The sequence below is a fragment of the Aotus nancymaae genome, unplaced genomic scaffold (assembly GCF_030222135.1).
Source record: "Aotus nancymaae isolate 86718 unplaced genomic scaffold, 86718_ANA_hifiasm-v0.15.2.pri h1tg000079l, whole genome shotgun sequence".
In the NCBI taxonomy this organism is placed as follows: Eukaryota; Metazoa; Chordata; class Mammalia; order Primates; family Aotidae; genus Aotus; species Aotus nancymaae.
The window spans coordinates 19,438,535-19,458,383 of NW_026988494.1; the positions used below are offsets into that span (position 1 = coordinate 19,438,535).

Below are 19,849 nucleotides of genomic sequence, written 5' to 3' on the forward strand. Positions count from 1 at the left end.
CCCACTCCTGCCTTTCTCTCTCCCTTTGAGATATTCCAGAGACCGTTCTGCAATAATCCTTCTATACACAAATCTCCATATCAGAATTAGTTTCCAGGAAACTTGACCTAAGACAGTGTTCCTTATTTTATAGCTATATCTATCTTCCTACTTTTCTGATTTTTTTCCTTCTATGCTCAGCTGCTCAGGTGTGGACAAAAGAAAGTGGGTTGTTTCTGTCAGAATTAAGATTTTTCAAGGTAAGTGAAATGAAAAAAGTAAGCAACAAACAACTGATTTGGAGTTATTTGAAAATAGATTGACTAAAGTTATGTAATAAGAAAGCAAAGATGGATAAAGTGGGAAGTGAAGACAGGGGGTGATGGATGGAAATGGAGTTGAATGGGCTGAAAGTTTTGAGGTCAGCATACTCATGCAGTGGACGTATTTGGACAATTGAGGTAGAAGAATAGAAGCTTTTAGTACAAATTTGGAAGTTCATGATTTTGGAGGTGGAGATGTTTCTGTGGATGATGTGGTACAGCATCTCATCACAGAGTGAATGTCTCAGATGAAATAAAGGTCATTGAATGTGAGAAATTCAAGGAACCAAGAGGCCAGGACTCTAATGTGGGGTCCATAAGGATGTTGACTTTGCCTTGAATGAGGGCAGGAGTTAAAAAGTAGAAGACAGTGAATCAGTACTGAGTATTTTTTTTAATTTTATTTTACTTTAAGTTCTGGGATACATGTGCAGATCTTGCATGAATGTTACATAGAAATACACATGCCATGGTGGTTTGCTGCCTCCATCCCCGTCACCTACGTTAGGTATTTCTCCTAATGACATCCCTCCCCAATCTCCCCACCCACTTCTATCCCTCCCCTACTCCCACCCCTAAACAGACCCCAGTGTGTGATGCTCCCTTCCCTGTGTCCATATGTTCTCATTGTTCAACACCCACTTATGAGTGAGAACATGCAGTGTTTGGTTTTCTGTTCCTGTGTCAGTTTGGTGAGAATGATGGTTTCCAGATTCATTCATGTCCCTGCAAAGGACATGAACTCATCCTTTTTTATGGCTGCATAGTATTCCATGGTGTATATGTGCCACATTTTGTTTATCCAGTCTACCATTGATGGGCTTTTGGGTTGGTTCCAGGTCTTTGCTATTGTAAACAGTGCCACAATGAACATACCTGTGCATGTGTCTTTATAATAGATCAATTTATAATTCTTTGGGTATATACTCAGTAATGGGATTGCTGGGTCAAATGCTATTTCTATTTCTAGATCCTTGAGGAATCCCCACACTGTCTTCCACAATGGTTGAACTAATTTACACTCCCACCAACAGTGTAAAAGCATTCCTATTCCTCCACATCCTCTCCAGCATCTGTTGTCTCCAGATTTTTTAATGATCAGCATTCTAAGTGGAATGAGATGGTATCTCAATGTGGTTTTAATTTGCATTTCTCTAACCACCAGTGATGAGCATTTTTTCATGTTTGTTGGCCGCGCATATATGTCTTCTTTTGAAACATGTCTATTCATATCTTTTGCCCACTTTTTGATGTGGTTGTTTGTTTTTTTCTTGTATGTTTGTTTTAATTCTATGTAGATTCTGGATATTAGCCCTTTGTCAGATGGGTAGATTGCAAAAATTTTTTTCCCATTCTGTTAGTCGCCGGTTTACTCTAATGATTGTTTCTTTTGCTGTGCAGAAACTCTAAAGTTTAATTAGATCTCATTTGTCTATTTTGGCTTTTGTTGCCATTGCTTTTGGTGTTTTAGTCATGAAGTCCTTGCCCATGCCTGTGTCCTGAATGGTATTGCGTAGGTTTTCTTCTAGGATTTTTATGGTATTAGGTCTTATGTTTAAATCTTTAACCCATCTGGAGTTAATTTTTGTATAAGGTGTAAGGAAGGGGTCCAGTTTCAGCTTTCTGCATATGACTAGCAAGTTTTCCCAACACCATTTATTAAACAGGGAATCCTTTCCCCATTGCTTGTTTTTGTCCAGTTTGTCAAAGATCAGATAGTCTTAATGCATAGAGACACATGGCAAGATGCTCCTCAAATGATTATTATAAGAACGGGGAGAAAGGGGTAGGCTGATTTGGTCTGAGCCTTAAAGACTATAGGCTTTTGCAAAAGGAAGGGAGAAGGGGCAATTGGTGGCAAAGAGAATACATTTCATACCTCCCAATTCTGAGATACAAAGGTTATAAGAATACAGATCTAGATTTCATAAATCCAAAGTTTGGCTGGAACAGGGATGGGAAGAACTGAAACATAAATGTTCAATTACTTGTGCAGAATCATACAGACTGTGATAGAATCAGGATTCAATTTCAGAGCATCTGTCTGCCTCCAGAGCTCATATTCTAAAACTCCATGCTAGAGTGCATCCCAATAAGTGTGTCACAGAAGGGAAATATCAACAAAATGTACACATTATATTCAGCTCTTGTTGATGCTCATCAGTTAAGTCCACTTTTATAAGTGCATGGTGGTCAAATACATTTGAGACATGTTGATACAAGCTGTTGTGCCATGGATTCAGTAAAAGACACAACTGCATAGATGGTAGGGGCTTGGCATCATAGAGAGGACAGATCAAATACTACACAAAATAATTGTACATTTCAAGCCCTCAACCTCAAATGCATGCATGGCTTCACTGTCAGCAACCTCAGACCTCCTTTTCCATTCTCTATCCCCACTCTCAAGCAGCCAAGAGCCTTCAGACTGCTTGCCCAGGGTCACCTACTCTGGTCCCCAGTACAGTGACGCCATCTTTTTTTTTTTTTTTTGAGACGGAGTTTTGCTCTTGTTACCCAGGCTGGAGTGCAATGGCACGATCTCGGCTCACCGCATCCTCCACCTCCTGGATTCAAGCAATTCTCCTGCCTCAGCCTCCCGAGTAGCTGGGACTACAAGCGCATGCCACCATGCCAAGCTAATTTTTGTATTTTTAGTAGAGATGGGGTTTCACCATGTTGACCAGGATGGTCTTGATCTCTTGACCTCATGATCCACCCGCCTCGGCCTCCCAAAGTGCTGGGATTATAGGCGTGAGGCACCGCGCCCGGCCGACGCCACCTTTTCATAGCACTCCACACTTTGAGTCTTTCTTTTGATCCATCCCATCGACACCGAACTAGTCAAAGTCCATATCTCAGGGCATTGCCAGTGGACTAGCCGGCCAACACTGGATTTCCGCAATTTCGTGTGGCTATCTATTTAATAGCTGCTTTTTGTAAATGGGAGAGAAACCATATTATGTATGTAATATATATAATAATTATAAGGCATGTAATTTATGAACAAAGAGTATTTTGTTGTAGGAAATAAGGTATTTAGTAAATCTGATCTGTTCTTTTTTAAAATTTGAGACTAATATTGATATTTCTTTGACTGCTTTAATATTAAAACTTATCATGTTTATGCAAAGGATAATGTGGATGTTAAGTGACATGATTAATAGCAGACCAGAAAAGAATATATATATGGCATACTTTAAAAGACTTAATGTGTTATCCCACCTGGAGAAACTTGAAAAGAGGTCACTCGTCACCTAGTGACCAGAAATTCAATTTCTCAGAGCAATGGATATGTGCTACTGGGAATTTCAGGTCCAATTAAAAACAGAGAGGATTTATGTTTGAGCATATCAGCCATCTATTGTTGCCTTGAAATGTTAGCATCTCCATCTGCATTTGAGACCTGCTCTGCTCTTTGCTTCCCTGCAGTCACTGTATCACTCAAGATGACAAAAGAAGCTTCTTAGGGCTGTAGAAATTAGGTTCTGCCTCAGGTCACTTTCATTGTATGCTTGTTTATGTTTATGACATGGGCACTGCGCTATCCTGTCATGGGGTGAAGCCCTGAGTCTTCTGCACCATCCCTGTGATCAGCAGAAGCTGGAGACAAGACGTATGAGCATCCCTCCTGCACAGCCAGCTGCAGCCTTCATACACTATCTCACCAAGGAGGTCGCAGCTGGGGGAAAGGGGCTGTGTAGTGTGGCTGTAGGGATTGATGGGTTGTTAATGCAGTGAGACAGTTACATTGTCTCATCCTGACAATGCTGCCATTTAACATCCTTATGGGCAGGCACTGTGACCCAACCACACAGCTAATGAGGCTTGGCACACCCCAGCTCAGTCTTACCCTCTGAATATCAGTTAACTTCAGCGTCTGCCACATAAATGCTCAGTCAGCCCATGGTGGCATAGAATGGAGTATGGTGCCTCTTGCACATGGAAGTAGGGTCACTGGAGCCTCCGTCCTTTTGGAGATTAATCTATGCTAGGCATGGGGGTAAGGTGGGATCAGAGAGATGCGTGTTTCTTGGGCCTTTGTCATATAAAGCTCTGTATGAAGATGCTGGAAGAGACTTTTCCAAAGTGCATTTTGCCAACTGTCTTTGCTTTACATAGAAAGAACTTGAAGCCTGTGGGTGGGAAGGTGGCTTGGCTAAAGCTAGCGCAGAGATAAGGCTTCAGCCCAAGGTTCCAGACCTCCCAAGCAAGACGGCCCTTCACATGGAGCCTGGTCACAAATGAGAATGATAACTTTGCCTCTATCCAAACTTAATCCACGGTGTTTCCCTTGCATCTTCCCTCTCCTTTCCCTCCATAGAATGTCCCTGGGCCTGCTGTTATTATCTCCTGACCGGGCCCTGCTCAGCCCTTCCTTTTTCTCCCCACCTTCACCTGGTTAAGTGCTTGTGACTACACTCCTAAATCATGGCAATGCCTTTCTAAATGATCTCCTTTCTCTTAGTATTGCTCCACTGCTTTCTCTGCTTGCCACTTGTAGATTCAGTTTCTGAAAACTCCTTTCCTCATAGACTTTCTCTGCTCAAGAACCTGCTGTGGCTTTGCATAGCTATTGGAATAAGGTTTACATTCTAGTTAGCATTCAAGGTCTGATTGCCTTTCCTATCATATCTTCAACTGTCTTACCTCCACATTTAAGTAGCTCCCCTTCTTCTCATTTAGAACTTCTCTACTTCATTCTTCCCAAGAGCAATTTTGTGCTTTTTCAACTCACCTCAAGTTTCCCTCTTGCATCCAATGTTTCCAGCAGATTCATCACTCACTCCTCTCACCTCCTGTGGCTCTCATTGTCTCCAGGACTCACTTGAGCCTTCGTTATAACTCACCTGCATTGCTCTGTGTATCTGCACAGCTGAATCCTGTGTCCTTTCAAGGAATTTGTAAATTGCTTAATGAAAGAGATTATGTCTGTACTTTGGTCTCCCATCATAGATGGCTAGACCACAATGTGTGCCTAATACATCCCCATTCAGCTGAAATGAAAGCAAAGTTTAGGTCCACTTCTACTCCAGGCTAGCATTTACTGACACGTTCTCCATGACATACCCTCCAAAAGACAGCACTGACTCCATGGAAAAACATCCTGTAACTCCTAAAACAAAATATAGGTGTCAAATCCCTATTATCCCATTTATTCCCAACAGTGCAAAGTACAGTCAAAATCCAGAGAAGAATCAAGATACTTTGCTAGAATTTATCACAGAATTTGACATATGTAGGGGAAACACTTTATGTTTTAATCTAGGATTTAACAATCTTAACTCATAAACCTTAAATCAACCAAAGCTCAGCCCTTTACTAAGTTATACAACATTTCTAAGCTTTGGTTTCCTTATCTGTGAGATTAGTAATATCTTGCTTTAAACAAGGAGGAGGATGACACGTACTAGCATATGTGAAAGTATTTAGCATGGTACCTGGGCTACGGTACTTGTTCAGGACATGTTTGTTTCTTCCTTGTGATTCGTCATGCCATCAAAAACATGGCACCATGCACCATCAGTGGCTACTCCTTATTGTGTGGTGGAGTCAAGCATGATAACTAAATACTCAGGTCTTTTCAGAGGCACAGAAGGTCAGCCTGGAAATGTTTTCAAGAAGGTAGCACAAAGTGGGCTTTAATGGAAATGTTCCTCCCACATTTTCATGCCCATACATCTCATCCTCTCCTCTACTTTCCAAACTTAGGTGGACCATCCTTTGGCCACCGGCAGCCCAGCTACCTATATCTCTCCCTTTCAGTGTTGGCTTCTGGGCTACAACGTCTGGGGCATGGCTGTGGGAGAGGCAAGGGAGCAGCCAGCTGGGCAGAACATTTGAATTTCTTCCCCCACTCTGTGTCCTCTTCAAAGGCAGGACTTCATGCCCATAACAGACATGGCTTGAACATTATGTTCTGTTGATTCATGGCTTATTCATAGAGCTGTTCTAAGGGAGAAAAAAATTATAATGGGTAGAAACAATTTAGAGATTCCAGGAAGAAAAAGGAGGAGAAAACATGCCCCTTTTTTACCTCAGTGCAGCAATGGGTCTTCCTGGGGATACCTGGGGCTCGGGGTAGTAGCGCACTTTTGGGGAGCTATGCACAGTGGCTTTTTCCTGTCTACTCTGTAACAAGGCAGGAATAACATACCATGTCCAGACCATTCATCACCATTGCCCCTGGCACTTCACAGATCTTCTTTCTGTAAGAAAGATGGCATTTCAGAGTTGACAGCTTCTCTTTCAAGCTATGTGCTCACTTTGATAAGTGATAAAGTCAGGGTTCCCCCAAGGTCGGGGCATTACAAGCAAGGCCTACTCAAGGTAAAGCAGAGAAGTCTGGTGGGAAGAGAGAGGGAAATTAGGGAACCTCTTGGTTTACCATCTTCCAGTCAAGCATTTCTAGGAGAATCATGGCAGAGCAGGCCCATGCGAATGAGGGAAACCAAGTTGTCCAAGTTGCAGGACACTGGGCTAGAGTCAGAGCTTACACCAAATCTAGTCTTCCTCTGCCTACTCAGAAGGTCAAAAGCATCACTGCCAAGTGCTCTGTGAAGCAGGGACCCCTTGGCTGTTGCCTGTTCCCTCTCTTATGACGACCACATGAGCTTACAACCTAGTAGAAAGAAGTATTCTCTGCCTCCACTGAAGCTACTTAGGGTGAATTGTTCAGAAAGTTCAGAAGCCTGACTTTCACAGCAGGTTTGACTAATCACTACAGCCAGTTAGTGGGGGGTAAAAGAAAGCAGATTTCAGCAATGCTTAAGGAAAAATCCTGATGATTGTAGCTGCCTAATAATATAGCCAATTGTTCAATAAGGCAGTGAGATCCCCATCAATGGAGGTGTTTAAAGGAGTCTGGCAGAGTGATTCCTGAGAGCACTCTCCCCTGGGTGGGAAATCGGACTAAGTGGTCTCCATTTCAAGCCTTTTCTGACTCTTATCTTCTATAGGAGGTGATACAGAGGATAGAACAGACTGGACTCAGTTTCTGTACTAAACTCAGGTCTGAGTGCAGATGGCACAGAGCTTAGTGTTGGAGGATCTGTGTCAGGCCTCCCTCCTCATCTCCTATCTCCTTCTTGAATCTTCTTAGTTGGTTCTGGACCAAGTCCCTATCTCTTCCACTCTCGGAGGGTAACATTAAATGCTAATGACATCCTTGGAGGAGGCTCTTTTCTTGGACTTCTCTTTTGGGGCTTAGACAGAAAGAAAGCAGAAGGGACAAATTGTCCTAAGTCTAGCCCTTCCATATCCCATTTCACTTGTGGCTCCTGATGGAATCCGCAGGATCTTTGATGAGATGCACAGTTATTCTCCCAGAGACCACAGGCCCATCCCCCACAGAAACCACAGAGAGCAATGGTCACTATTATGGGTTCTGGAGTAGGAAAATGTGGGCTCGGATTCTGGCATTTACCAGTTGCCAGCCATGGTGTGACCTGGGGCAAGTGATTTTCATTCTCTTAACCTCAGTTTCCTTATAGGTAAAATATGGAGGATAATTACCACCTCATTGAGATTTTTGATATTAAGTGTTTGGCACATTCTATTTGTGTAATAAAAAATGGTGGTTCTCATACGACAACATTCTACCCACCAGCAGCATGTATCTGTTTCCACATGCTCTGTCTTCCTGCCTCCTACCAAGATCTCTGCCCCATCTCAAGCCAGGCTCTCTGCACTCCTTCTATTTCCCTCTTGCATATTCAAGAACATTACTTCAGCACTCCTGCCTTTCTCTATCCTCCCTTGCATCATCGATTTTTTTCATTTTCTACTAAAACAGTTTCATCAGCATACAAAATATCCCTATATTGCTATTTCTCTTATCTTAAAAAAACAGCTTCTTATGATTCTCACTTCCCTCCCAGTGACTAACCTATTTATTTGCTCCTCTTTGCAGCAAAATCCTTGCAAGAGTTACCTCCATTCACTGCCTTCGATTCCCCCTTTAGCATTCTTTCCTAAACTGACTCCAGTCAATCCTTCGGCCACACCAATCCACTGAAACTGCTCATATCAAGGTCGCCAACAACTTCAGCATTGCTAAATCAATTTTCTGTCCTCCTCTAAACTGACCCTACAGTGGGCTCTGACCCGATTGATAATGCCCTTCTCATCCATACATTTTCTTTACTTGGTTTTCAGGATATCACTCTTTCCTGAATTTCTTTCTGTTCTACTGGCCACACCTATTCAGGCTCCCTTGCCGATGCTTTCCCTTTACCTGTACCTGTTACTGATGGAAGTTACAGTTCCCTCCTTGGTCCTCTTCACCTCTCTATCAGCTCTCATTGTGTATGACCTACAGTCTTAGGGATTTAAATAACATCTATATTCCAATGGCTCCCAAGTTTACATTTCTGTTCTGGACTTCTTTCTAACTAGGATTCCACTAGCAGACTAGTATATCCAATCTCTGCCTGGATGTCTATAGATATGTAAAAATTAGCATGTCCAAAATTAAACCCCTTATCTTCCCTTTCACATCTGTACCTCCCAGAGTCTTCTTCAGCTCCGGAAACAGCAATTCTGTCCTTTAATTTATTCAGGCCAAAGACCTCGGAGTCATCCTTGACTCCATGCTCTCCCATCTTCCATCTAAACCATCGGGAAATACTGTATCTTCCACCTTCAAAAAGTATTTCTAGAATTTAGCCACAGGTCATAGCACCTACTACTGGTCTGTATTCACAATTGTAATGCCCTCTCTGCATGTAGCACTTTCAATCTCTAATCCTCATGTCTACCCTTTTTAAATTTTTCTATAACTCTTACCTTTTTCTAACATGCTATATAATTGACCTATTTTATATCTCATGTTTAACACCTGCTTCCCCCATTCCCATGCTGCCTGCGTGTAAACACCATCAATGCAGGGGTCTTTGTTTTGTTTACTGACATATTACGAAAGCATAAAACAGTGTCTGTCACAGGGTAAGCAAACAGTAAATCTCTGCTGCATGCAATAATAATTATTAAACCATTTCAGTTCCCCTTACAATAACACATTTAGACCCAAACCTGACATATAGAGCTATATGCAGTGTCCATTTCCTCAGAGACCCCACCCAGTGAACCAGCAAGGATGAATTAGGCAGTCAATGCCGTTGCCTGACTCGTGGGCCTAAGGGTGTCACTGCACCAGTCTCTGTCTTCCAAGGGGCCTAGATCCTTCTCCTGGTATGGATGGCTTCTCTATCAATCAATCCACTGAGCAACTGCACTATTCACTTTGAGAGGACAGGAGAAGTTAACACAAGTCCCTGCCCAAAAGGCAACACTTAGCCACATAAAACAATAAGCAGACAGTACCAGGCAGTATATCATCAAGTGCTAAATTGGGTGTTATTGACTCTAAGTGCTGTTAGAGTTCAGAGAGGGGAGAAATCAATGAGCAATGCAGCCGTGCAGAGCTCTGGGCCATCACTCCCCAAGTTCATTGAGGGCAGGGACCGTGTCATCTTTTTCTTTTCTTTCTGTTTCTTTTTCTTTCTTCCTTGCCTCTCTTCTTCATCTTCCTTTCCATAGACCCAGTACAGTGATGTGCCCAGAAGAGATGTGTAAGAACTGCTCTCTTTATATTTCCCCTAACTTCTTTCATAAAGGATTCGAAGTAGCTTAAAGGGATATAAAATAAATAATAAACACACATTAAACAAAGGTGGCAAGGAAAAAAAGCAAAACAAGGGTAGAGACAGAAAATGGAGCTAGGAATGAGGAAAACAGTATAAAACACACACCAGAAAAGACCATGCCTTCACAACTGATGAAACACAAATTTGGCTCTAAGCTTTTGAATGGACTATTTGAAAAAGAAAACCTGATTAATTATGCAATTCATACTCTTCGTATAACAAAAACAGACCAATTGTTCAGCAGATACAAAACTATTCCAGACACTTAAGCCTTCCATGAATTTCTCCCCAGGGCCCCCGTAAGGCAGACATGTTGGGATGTAATGAGAAACATCCTGCAGAAGCCTTGTAGAGCAGACTCAGCCCTGAGTGTCACAGGCTATTAGTTCTACACACACTCTCCACCTTCTGGGACTACTCCTATTTTGTTAATCTTGAGGGTTATGGGACAACCGTGCCATTTAACTGCAGTGTGAATCTACAAATTTACAAGGTATAAGAGAGCAGGACAAATTTAGGAGGGAAACTGCTCCTAAAACATTATAAGGTATAAACAAATACTCGTATGCGTGCGCGTGCACACACACACACACACGGATAAAGCTGGAAAGAATCGTACTATCTCCTGAACATGCCACCTTTACCATGTAAATAATCTTAACATATCCTGAACATGCCACATTTCCTGTGTAAATAATCTTAGCATTTCCTGAGCATGCCACATTTCCTATATAAATAATCTTAGCATCTCCTGAACATGAAACATTTCTCATATAAATAATCTTAACCATCCCCTGAACATGCCACATTTTCCATGTAATTAATGTTACCATCTCCTGAACATGCTTATTTCCTATGTAAATAATCTTACCATCTCCTGAACATGCCCCATTTCCTTTGTGAATAATCTTACCATCTCCCAAACATTCTTATTTCCTGTGTAAATAATCTTACCACCTACTGAACATGCCTCATTTCATATGTAAGTACTCTTACTATCTCCTGAACATGCTACATTTCATATGTAACATTGTAGCGATGATGTCTGTACTTCATTATTTCTCTTGCTAGATTTTAAGTTCACCTATACCAAGTACAAAATGGCATTTTGTGGATCTCTGTATCTTTCATAGTGCCCAGCACCAGATATTGCTCTAAATCAATGTTTTTTTCACTCTATAAATATGTATTGAATGCCTATTTGCTAGACACTCTTATGGCAATCAACAAAACATTTAAATTTTACACTTAATGGAATTTACAATCAGAACACAGATGGATATGAGACTGACAATGTCTACAATAAAGAAGTAAATTATATAACATACAAGAAGGTAAAACTTACTGTGGAAAAAATGAAATACAGTATGATAAGAAGGATTTGGAATGTGTGTGTGTGTGTGTGTGTGTGTGTGTATGTGTATTGCAGGTGGTAGTGTTAACCAAGACAGTCAGTATAGATTTCATTGAGAAATTGAGACCTAAACAAAGAGTTAAAGACGATAAGGGAGTTAACCAAGCAGATATCTAGGGAAAGAATATTTTAGGCAGAGGAAACAACTCAGGCTCCAAGACAGGATATATATACATTCATTGAACATTCCCTAGCCCCCAAATAATTGTGATTTATTGGGACTAGTGTTAGAGATGACAGTATAGACAGAGGTACAAGGCATGCAAAAATGTGGAATAATAAACATTTCTACATTCTTAGTAAAACAATGAGTTGTTTAAAATGTGGAGCTGTTTATTTTCAATGGAGAATAATATTGACTGTGATGCCCAGCTTGGAAGGAAAAGCTCTTAGTCAGAATAGGCTAGGTGAGGCTGCAGTAATAAACAAATCTAGAAACCTCAGGAGCTTCGTGTGAAAAGAAGTATTTCTTCTTCATGCAAAGTAGATACTTCCATCTCTTCAGGACGGCTCCCTTTAAATACTGACTCAGAGATGCAGGCTCTTTCCATGTGTGGGTCTCCAATCTTAATATAGGTGCTTCCATAATAAAGCAGAACGTTGGAAGAGAAAATATGTAGAAAACTTAACACTGCTTCTTTATCCTTTGGCCCAGAGTGACTCATGCCACTTATGCTAAAGCTCATTGGCCAGAACTAGTCACATGTCTCAACCTAACTGCAAGAGATGCTAACAAACGCAGTATTTCTGTGTACTCAGGAAAAGGAACGGAACTTAGGAAGAGAATAAAGTCAGACTATATTTGAGTTTGTGGAACTGCCAGATGGGTTAACATTGATTTGAGTCCCATTCTGAAATAAGTCTATATCATGATTGAAATTCTCAGGTGGGTAAACCCAGTCAAGATGATAATCAATAACAATATCTGGAGGACTTTGTTTTATTCTCTAGATCTTAAAATGTTAATAAAATGATGATTAGAGAATGATTAAACCCATACTTTGCAATAAGATAGAGGCACACATTACCCTACCCCACTATTTATTTAATAAAATAACATAGAACAAATTATGTATATTCTACAGAAGATTTCTGTATGTTCTGAAGTTGCAAATGTTCTGGCATAGATTTTAAATTATTTATCTCTAAGGAGTCACGAATTTTTTTATCATTCAGGTGCAGTGGTTCACGCCTGTAATCTCAGCACTTTGGGAAGCTGAGGCAGGAGGATTGTTTGAGCCCAGGAGTTTAAGACTAGTCTGGGCAACATAGTGAGACCCCCATCTCTACAAAAAACAAAATAATAATAAAATTTTTATAAATATGTAACTGAAAGAAATATCTCTAGTGTGTAAAAGTTTTTCTCCTTCTTATTCTTCTGACGTTTCTGTGATCTGTCTGTTGTTATCTTACATTGGTCTCAGCCTCTATATTTATTTTTTTTCAGATCCCTTTTTGCAAATTTCAGGTATTTCTCAGCCCCTGTTCTTAATTGCTCAATGTTTAGATATTAAAAAATCAGGCAGGGGGTGATGGCTCATACCTGTAATCCCAGCACTTTGGGAGGCCAAGGAGGGTGGATCACCTGAAGTCAGGACTTCGAGACCAGCCTGGCCAAGATGGTGAAACCTCATCTCTACTAAAAATGCAAAAATTTGCCAGGCATAGTGGTTGGAGCTTATAATCCCAGCTACTCAGGAGACTGGGGTGAGAGAATTGCTTGAACCCGGGAGGCAGACGCTGCAGTGAGCTGAGATCACACTACTGCACTTTAGCCTGGGTGACAGGGTGCGACCCCCAACTCAAAGAGAAAAATTCAAGTAAAATTATGTATTTGGAATAAGTTCTACAAAGATACTTTCCACCTGTTTCATTGGTTTTTCTTATCAACCAGTGATGACTTCATATCCTGCTCATATGTTTTTCTACCTTTCCATATTTGCTTACCCTCTGTTTCTCCTGGTTCCTAATCATGAATAATGCTTTTAATCCCATACATCAGGGATAGAAAGAGCCTTATAAACTTGAATAGAATAAATTTTAGATTGGGAATCAGATTTGCCCATTAAATAAAAACATGATTTGGGGCTGGGCACGGTGATTGACCTGTGTAATCGCAGCACTGTGGGAAGCCGAGGTGGGTAGATCACCTGAGATCAGGAGTTCCAGACCAGCCTGGCCAACATGGAGAGACCCCATCTCTACTAAAAACATAAAATTTAGCCAGGCATGATGGTGCATGCCTGTGATCCCAGCTACTCGAGAGGCTGAGGCAGGAGAATCACTTAAACCTGGGAGATGGACGTTACAGTGAGCAGAGATCACCACTGTACTCCAGCCTGGGTGATGGAGGGAGACTGTTTAAAAAAATAATAAACGAACAAACAAAAACAAAACATGATTTTGGTTTCTGGTAGAGTTCATGACCCTTCTCCAGTTGTATCTTTTAAATGTTCTGGAGTTTTATGTTGCAATGACTTGGACAGGTAGAGCACATTCAAGCTTTGTTTTAGAATAATCTAGCTTTGGAAATGCTGAAAGAGCTATGATGGTTCCAGCAGAAGATTGACCTGGTCTCAGCTGCTGGAGAATAGGCTCAACCAGGCCAGCCCAGATTGAGACAAATAAGAAGAAACAAAAGCAGTGAGAGGATTTGGTTCACGTATGAAATGATAAGATAATTTCAGAAAGTAATTTAAATTGTCTCCATTCCTTTGAATCAGACTATGAAGGTTGTCTTTTCTTTTTGAGTTCATTTTGATCAGTTGCTTCTTACTAGAAAGTCATTCAGTTCATTGAGATTTTCGAATCAAATAATATAGACTGAAAATTATATCTTTTTGAGTTTCAAGAATTACTCCTGGAATTTCATGAAACATCTTGAGTGTGTTTATGTTTAATCCCATTTTTTTACAATTATAATTGCCAGATATTTTTTATTTTTACTCTTTCTTATTTTATAAAAGCAATTGAGATTTGAGTTTTTACTACTTGGCAATTCAAAGATATGATCATACAAATCTACTTTTAAGAATTTATCATAGATTTTGTGACCTTGAGTATGAATAATTTTTTGTAAACATGTCATGACTATTTGAAATAAGTGTACTTCCTCAGGTGACACACTTTGATACACAATATGTAAAATTAACCTTGCTTGTTATATCATTCAATCATCACTACCCCCATTTATTTGAGTCATTTTGATCCATTGATAGAAAACACTGAGAGTGTTATGTTAAAGCTCCCCTTTCTCTGTGACAGAATTATTCATGTGTTCCAAAGTCATTTTTAAATTTTCAATACAGTGATATTTACAAAAGAAACATTAATGACCATTATATCTTTATCATGATGAACTATCTCATTAACCTAACTGCTTTTGTCTTGAATTCTCCTCTGCCTGTTATTAATAATGACTTTTCCTCATTTGTATTTACTCGATGTAGCATTTCACATACTTTTATTTTTAAATTTTACATGTAATTTTGTCATAGTTGTATCTTATGTAAGTTGTATCTTATATACATAAGATATAGTATATATCTGTATATAACATATAATAAGATATATAAAGGCATAAATATAAATAAGATATATATCTGTATATAATATATATACATAAGATATATAAGATACACATATATAAAGATATACATAAGAGACATCTGTATTATATATATGATATTCATGAAAGTACTGTACAGTTTCATGGATTTCATTTTTCAACGTATCTAAGAATCCTTGTATTTTGATATGGATATTTACTTGTCACTTTTTTATATAAACTTTTTTTTTTGAGACAGTGTGCTCACTCTGTCGCCAGGCTGGAGTGTGTGCAATGGCATGATCTCAGCTCACTGCAACCTCTACCTCCCAGGTTCAAGTGATTCTCCTGCTTCAGCCTCCTGAGTAGCTAGTCTACAGGTGCATACCACCATGCCCAGCTAATTTTTGTTGTTGTTGTTGTATTTTTAGTAGAGACGAGGTTTCACCATAGTGGCCAGGATGGTCTTCATCTCTTGACCTTGTAATCCGCAGCCTCAGCCTCCCAAAGTGTTGCGATTACAGGCATGAGCCACCGTGCCGGGCCTGTATAAACTTTTTATTTTAAAATAGTTTTAGATTTATAGAAAATTTGCAAAACTGGTACCAATTTCCTTTCCCCACCCTCATTTTCCTCTAGTAACAACAACTAACATTAGTATATTTGTCATAACTATTGAGCCAATATTGATATATTATTAGCTTTTTAGCTAAACTTAAGCATTTTTTTTTTTTTTTTTTTTTTTTTGCAGAATTCTTTAGTTTTTACCTAATGTCTGTTTTCTGTCCCAGTCCCCATTCAGGAACCACATGACATTAAGTTGTCCCATCTTCTTAGGCTCATCTTGGCTGTGACAGTGACCTTGACGGTCACTGAGGAGTACTGGTCAGGTTTTTTGCACAATGTTCCTCAATAGGAATTTGTTTGATGTTTCTTCTGAAACTTAGATTATGGGTCTGAGGGAGGAAGACCACAGAGGGAAAAGGCCATTCTTGTCACATCACATCAAGGGTGGGCACCACCACAGTGACTTGTGACTGTTGATACTGACCTGGATCACCTGGCTGAGGTAGTGTTTCTGTAGCTTCTTCACTGTAAAGTTACTCTTCTGTCCCTCTTTCCATACTGTTTGCTTTGGAAGTAAGCCTCTATGGGCAGCCTCCACTTAAAGATCACATAGGTATGCTTCCCCTCCTCGAGGGTGGGGCATCTACTCAGATTAGTTGGAATTCTACGCCAGCAATTTGTCTATTCTCCTCCATTTATTTATTCAGTCATTTCTTTCTACCAGGATGAATTCATGGGTTATTTATTTTATACTTTGGGCTAAATCCAATATTATTTTACTTATGTTGTTGCTCTGGTTTTTGCAGTTTTGCCCATTTAGAGCTCTTTCAGCTGGCCCCAGGGCCCTCTGATGTCATCTCTTCATTGTTTTGTGTTAGTTCAGCACTTCCTTACTTTCTGGCATGATAAGATGCTACAGACTCAGTTTGTATATTTCCTGTCCCACTCCTAAAGCCAGCCGTTTCTCCAAGGAGCCTTGGTTCTTTTAACTGAAGAATGATGTTAGAATAGAACATCTGCACATTTGTTGCTAGTGGGGTATCATTGCTTCTTGAACCTCTCAGCTGAAAGAGCAAGGAAATACATGTCATTTATTTATTTTTAATTTTTTGAATACTTCTGAAATAATTATAGATTCACGGGAAATCTTTTCAATTTTTCATCCAGCTTACTCCAATGTGACAACCTCTACAATAGTAGAACAATGAAACCCAGGAAATTTCCATTGGCACAATACTACTAACTAGACCACAAAACTTATTTAAATTTTACCCATTTTTGCATGCATTCATTTGTGCATGTGTGAGAGAGAGAGAGATCTATGCAAATTGACCTCATGTATAGATTTATGAAACCACCACAATCAGGAAGCAGAATTGTCCCATCACCATAAAGGAACTCCTTTGTACCACCCTTGATAATCACATTCATACCTCCCAACTCCACCTTTATCCCCAGCAATGACTAATTCGTTCTCCATCTCTAGAGTTTTGTCAATTTGAGGATGTTATATAGAAGGAATCAAATACCATGTAACCTTTTGAGATTGACTTATTTTTGCTAAGCATAATACCTTTAAGATTCATGCAAATGATTGCATGTATCAATAGTTTGTTCCTTTTTATTGCTGAGTAGTATTCCACAGTATGGATGTACCAAAGTTTGTTCAACCACTCACTCATCGAAGACATTTGTATCATTTCCAGCTTTTTGGCAATTGCAAATAAAGCTGCTATGCATATTCATGCACCATTTTTGTGTGAGCTTAAGTTTTTACTTCTCTGGGATAAACATATGTCCAGGAGTGCAATTGCTGGGTTGTATTGTAGGTTCATGCTTAGCTTTATAAGCAACTCCCAAACTATATTCCGGAGTGGCTGTAGCATATTACATTTCCACCAGCAATTCTCACCAGATCCTCCTTTTCTGCATCCTTTACAGTATTTCATCATATCTTTTTTTAACTCTAGCCATTCTAATAGGTATGCAGTGATATTTTGTGGCTTTAATTTGTTTCTCTAGTGATTCATGATGTTGAACAGCTTTTCATGTGTCATCCATGACTCTTATTTCGTGTTTGTGGTTTTGATAGTTGAGTTGTAAGCCTTCTTTGTGTATTCTAGTCCACTGTAAGATGAGTGGTTTAGTAATATTTTCTCCCCATCTGTAGCTTTTCGTTTCATCCAATTCATAGGACATTGCATGGAATGAAAGTTTCTAATGTGAAGAAGTCCAATTTATCAGTTTTTTATGCATCATTCTTTTGGCATTTTATTTAAGAACTCCTTGTATCTAAGAACTTCTAGGTCTTGATGGTTTTCTCTTATGTTTAATTATAATAGTTTTATGATTGTGTGCTTTACATGTAAATCCACTATTGCTAACAATTATTATGAAGACTAATATATTTTCTCTTTCTTCTGTTATCTTGCTTTATACATCATTGTATTTATTTCCTTTAAGTTCCTTTGATTTTTTTTCTCTCTTTTCTCTCCCTCCTGTGATTTGGCTTATATATGTATTACATTTGGGCTATATAGTTGCAATGTTTAAAATAATTAAGTGAATTTTCTTATTAATATTAATAATAAAACTAAAACTATTAACTTTGTTCTATATAAAATTTAGCCTGATCTTGTTTTGCTCTCCCCACTAAATTATTATTCATATTATGCATCTTCTTTTAGAAGAATAGACTTTTTGACATTCACATTACATTTCACAGCCATAACAATAACAATTAATTATATAATTCTATATTTACTTAGTTTTATTGCTCACTGGTAATTCTATTTTAAAACAACTATCATTTTTAATCATTTCATTCATTATTATTCATTATTTCCTCAATTCATTGAGTAATTTTAATTCATAAGAGATAAATTGGTGGTAAAATTTCTGAGCCACATCTAAAAATAACTTTTTGTGACTCTCGCAGATGAATGCTAACTCTTGGAGTATGGAATTCTTAAGTCTCTGTTTTCTCTTTTGTTTTGTTCTCGGTTTTAATATTCTGTGGGCACTTTATGATTTTCTGATATTTGGTAATATGGAAGAGAAAACTGAGGATATGCAAAGAGTGTCAGAGGAAAATTCTTAAGTAAGCAAGAGAACTGAGTGCCAAGAAATGAAAGGAAGCAAAGAATTTCAAGAAGAAAAACTGTGAAACCCCGTCTCTACTAATACAAGAAAATTAACTGGGCATGGTGGCGCGTGCCTGTAATCCCAGCTACTCAGGAAGCTGAGGCAGGAGAATTGCCTGAACCCAGGAGGCGGAGGTTGCGGTGAGCCGAGATCGCGCCATTGCACTCCAGCCTGGGTAACGAGAGCGAAACTCCGTCTCAAAAAAAAAAAAAAAAAAAAAAAAAAAAAAAAAAAAAAGAAGAAAAACTAAATCAATAATTAAATGTTGCCCCAAAGGTCAAGTAGGTTGATCACTGAGAAAAGTTATTAGATTTGCAATTAGAAAATAATTGTAACCTTTGAAAGAGCAATTTCAGGAAGACAGTGAAGATAAGAACCTGTTTCTTCAAGCTGGGAAGGGCCTTAGAGATTATGAAATCTAAAGTCTTCAACTTCCTGTCCAGAATGTAAGAGAAGGGACTTGTCCAAGGTCATAAAGTTGGTTAATGACACCAGTAATAGACACCATGAGTACAGAGTAACAAACCCTCCTAATTCAGTGCTCTTTTTATCTGTCACAATACCAGAAATGGAGAACAGAGGCAAAATAGTCTGGTCCAGGGAAGGAAGTCATGAGGAAGAGCAGATGAAAGGGGTGAGTCCAGTCAATGTGGATCTTTGAAGGAAATGGGTGGGCAAAAAATGACAGAGATAGGGGGTGAGGGGTGACAGAGAGGAAAGAGAAAGAAAGGGAAAGTCTGGAAAGCTGAGCATGTCTTGCAGACTTCAGCTCAGAGGCACACACAAAACAGAGTCTCCAAAGAGCCTACCAAAATGGACATGGCCTCACTCTGCCAGGGTCAAACAGAGGCTATCAGTTGCTTTCCTGGAAAGCAGAAAAGGAGCATGAAAACAGGCTGTACCTGGAAAGGACCACTTTATACTTTAAATATGTGCCCTTACCCATGGAAGCAGTGTTAACAATGAAAAGTTTCAGCCAATACTGAGCTAACTGTTTCTGATATACACATTGCATCCTCCATTAGATAAGACACATGTCTTGAAAACTCCTCTCCTGCAGCCAAAGCCAAGCAATGAACCTCACCTGTGGATTGTACCACAGTGGGACATAGGAAGGAAAAGGAGTGCAACTGAAGACTCCACGTGAACACAGAGAAGCAGCCTTCAGTGAACGATATATATTAAATATATATGTATGTGTGTGTGTGTATATATATATATAAGTTCC

General features: G+C 39.4%; 1 protein-coding gene across 31 annotated transcripts in view; it reads left to right on the forward strand.

The window, feature by feature from the left end:
• The window catches only part of GFRA2 (GDNF family receptor alpha 2), a 410,970-nt gene that overhangs the window by 11,808 nt on the left and 379,313 nt on the right, over window positions 1–19,849 (forward strand). The window contains exon 4 of one of the 31 annotated variants that reach the window (XM_064368864.1): window positions 181–239. The exons of the other annotated variants lie outside the window; for them this stretch is intronic. The gene's annotated coding sequence lies outside the window, so the exon portion shown is untranslated. The remainder of the gene's footprint in view (window positions 1–180; window positions 240–19,849) is intronic. 31 annotated transcript variants of the gene reach the window in all.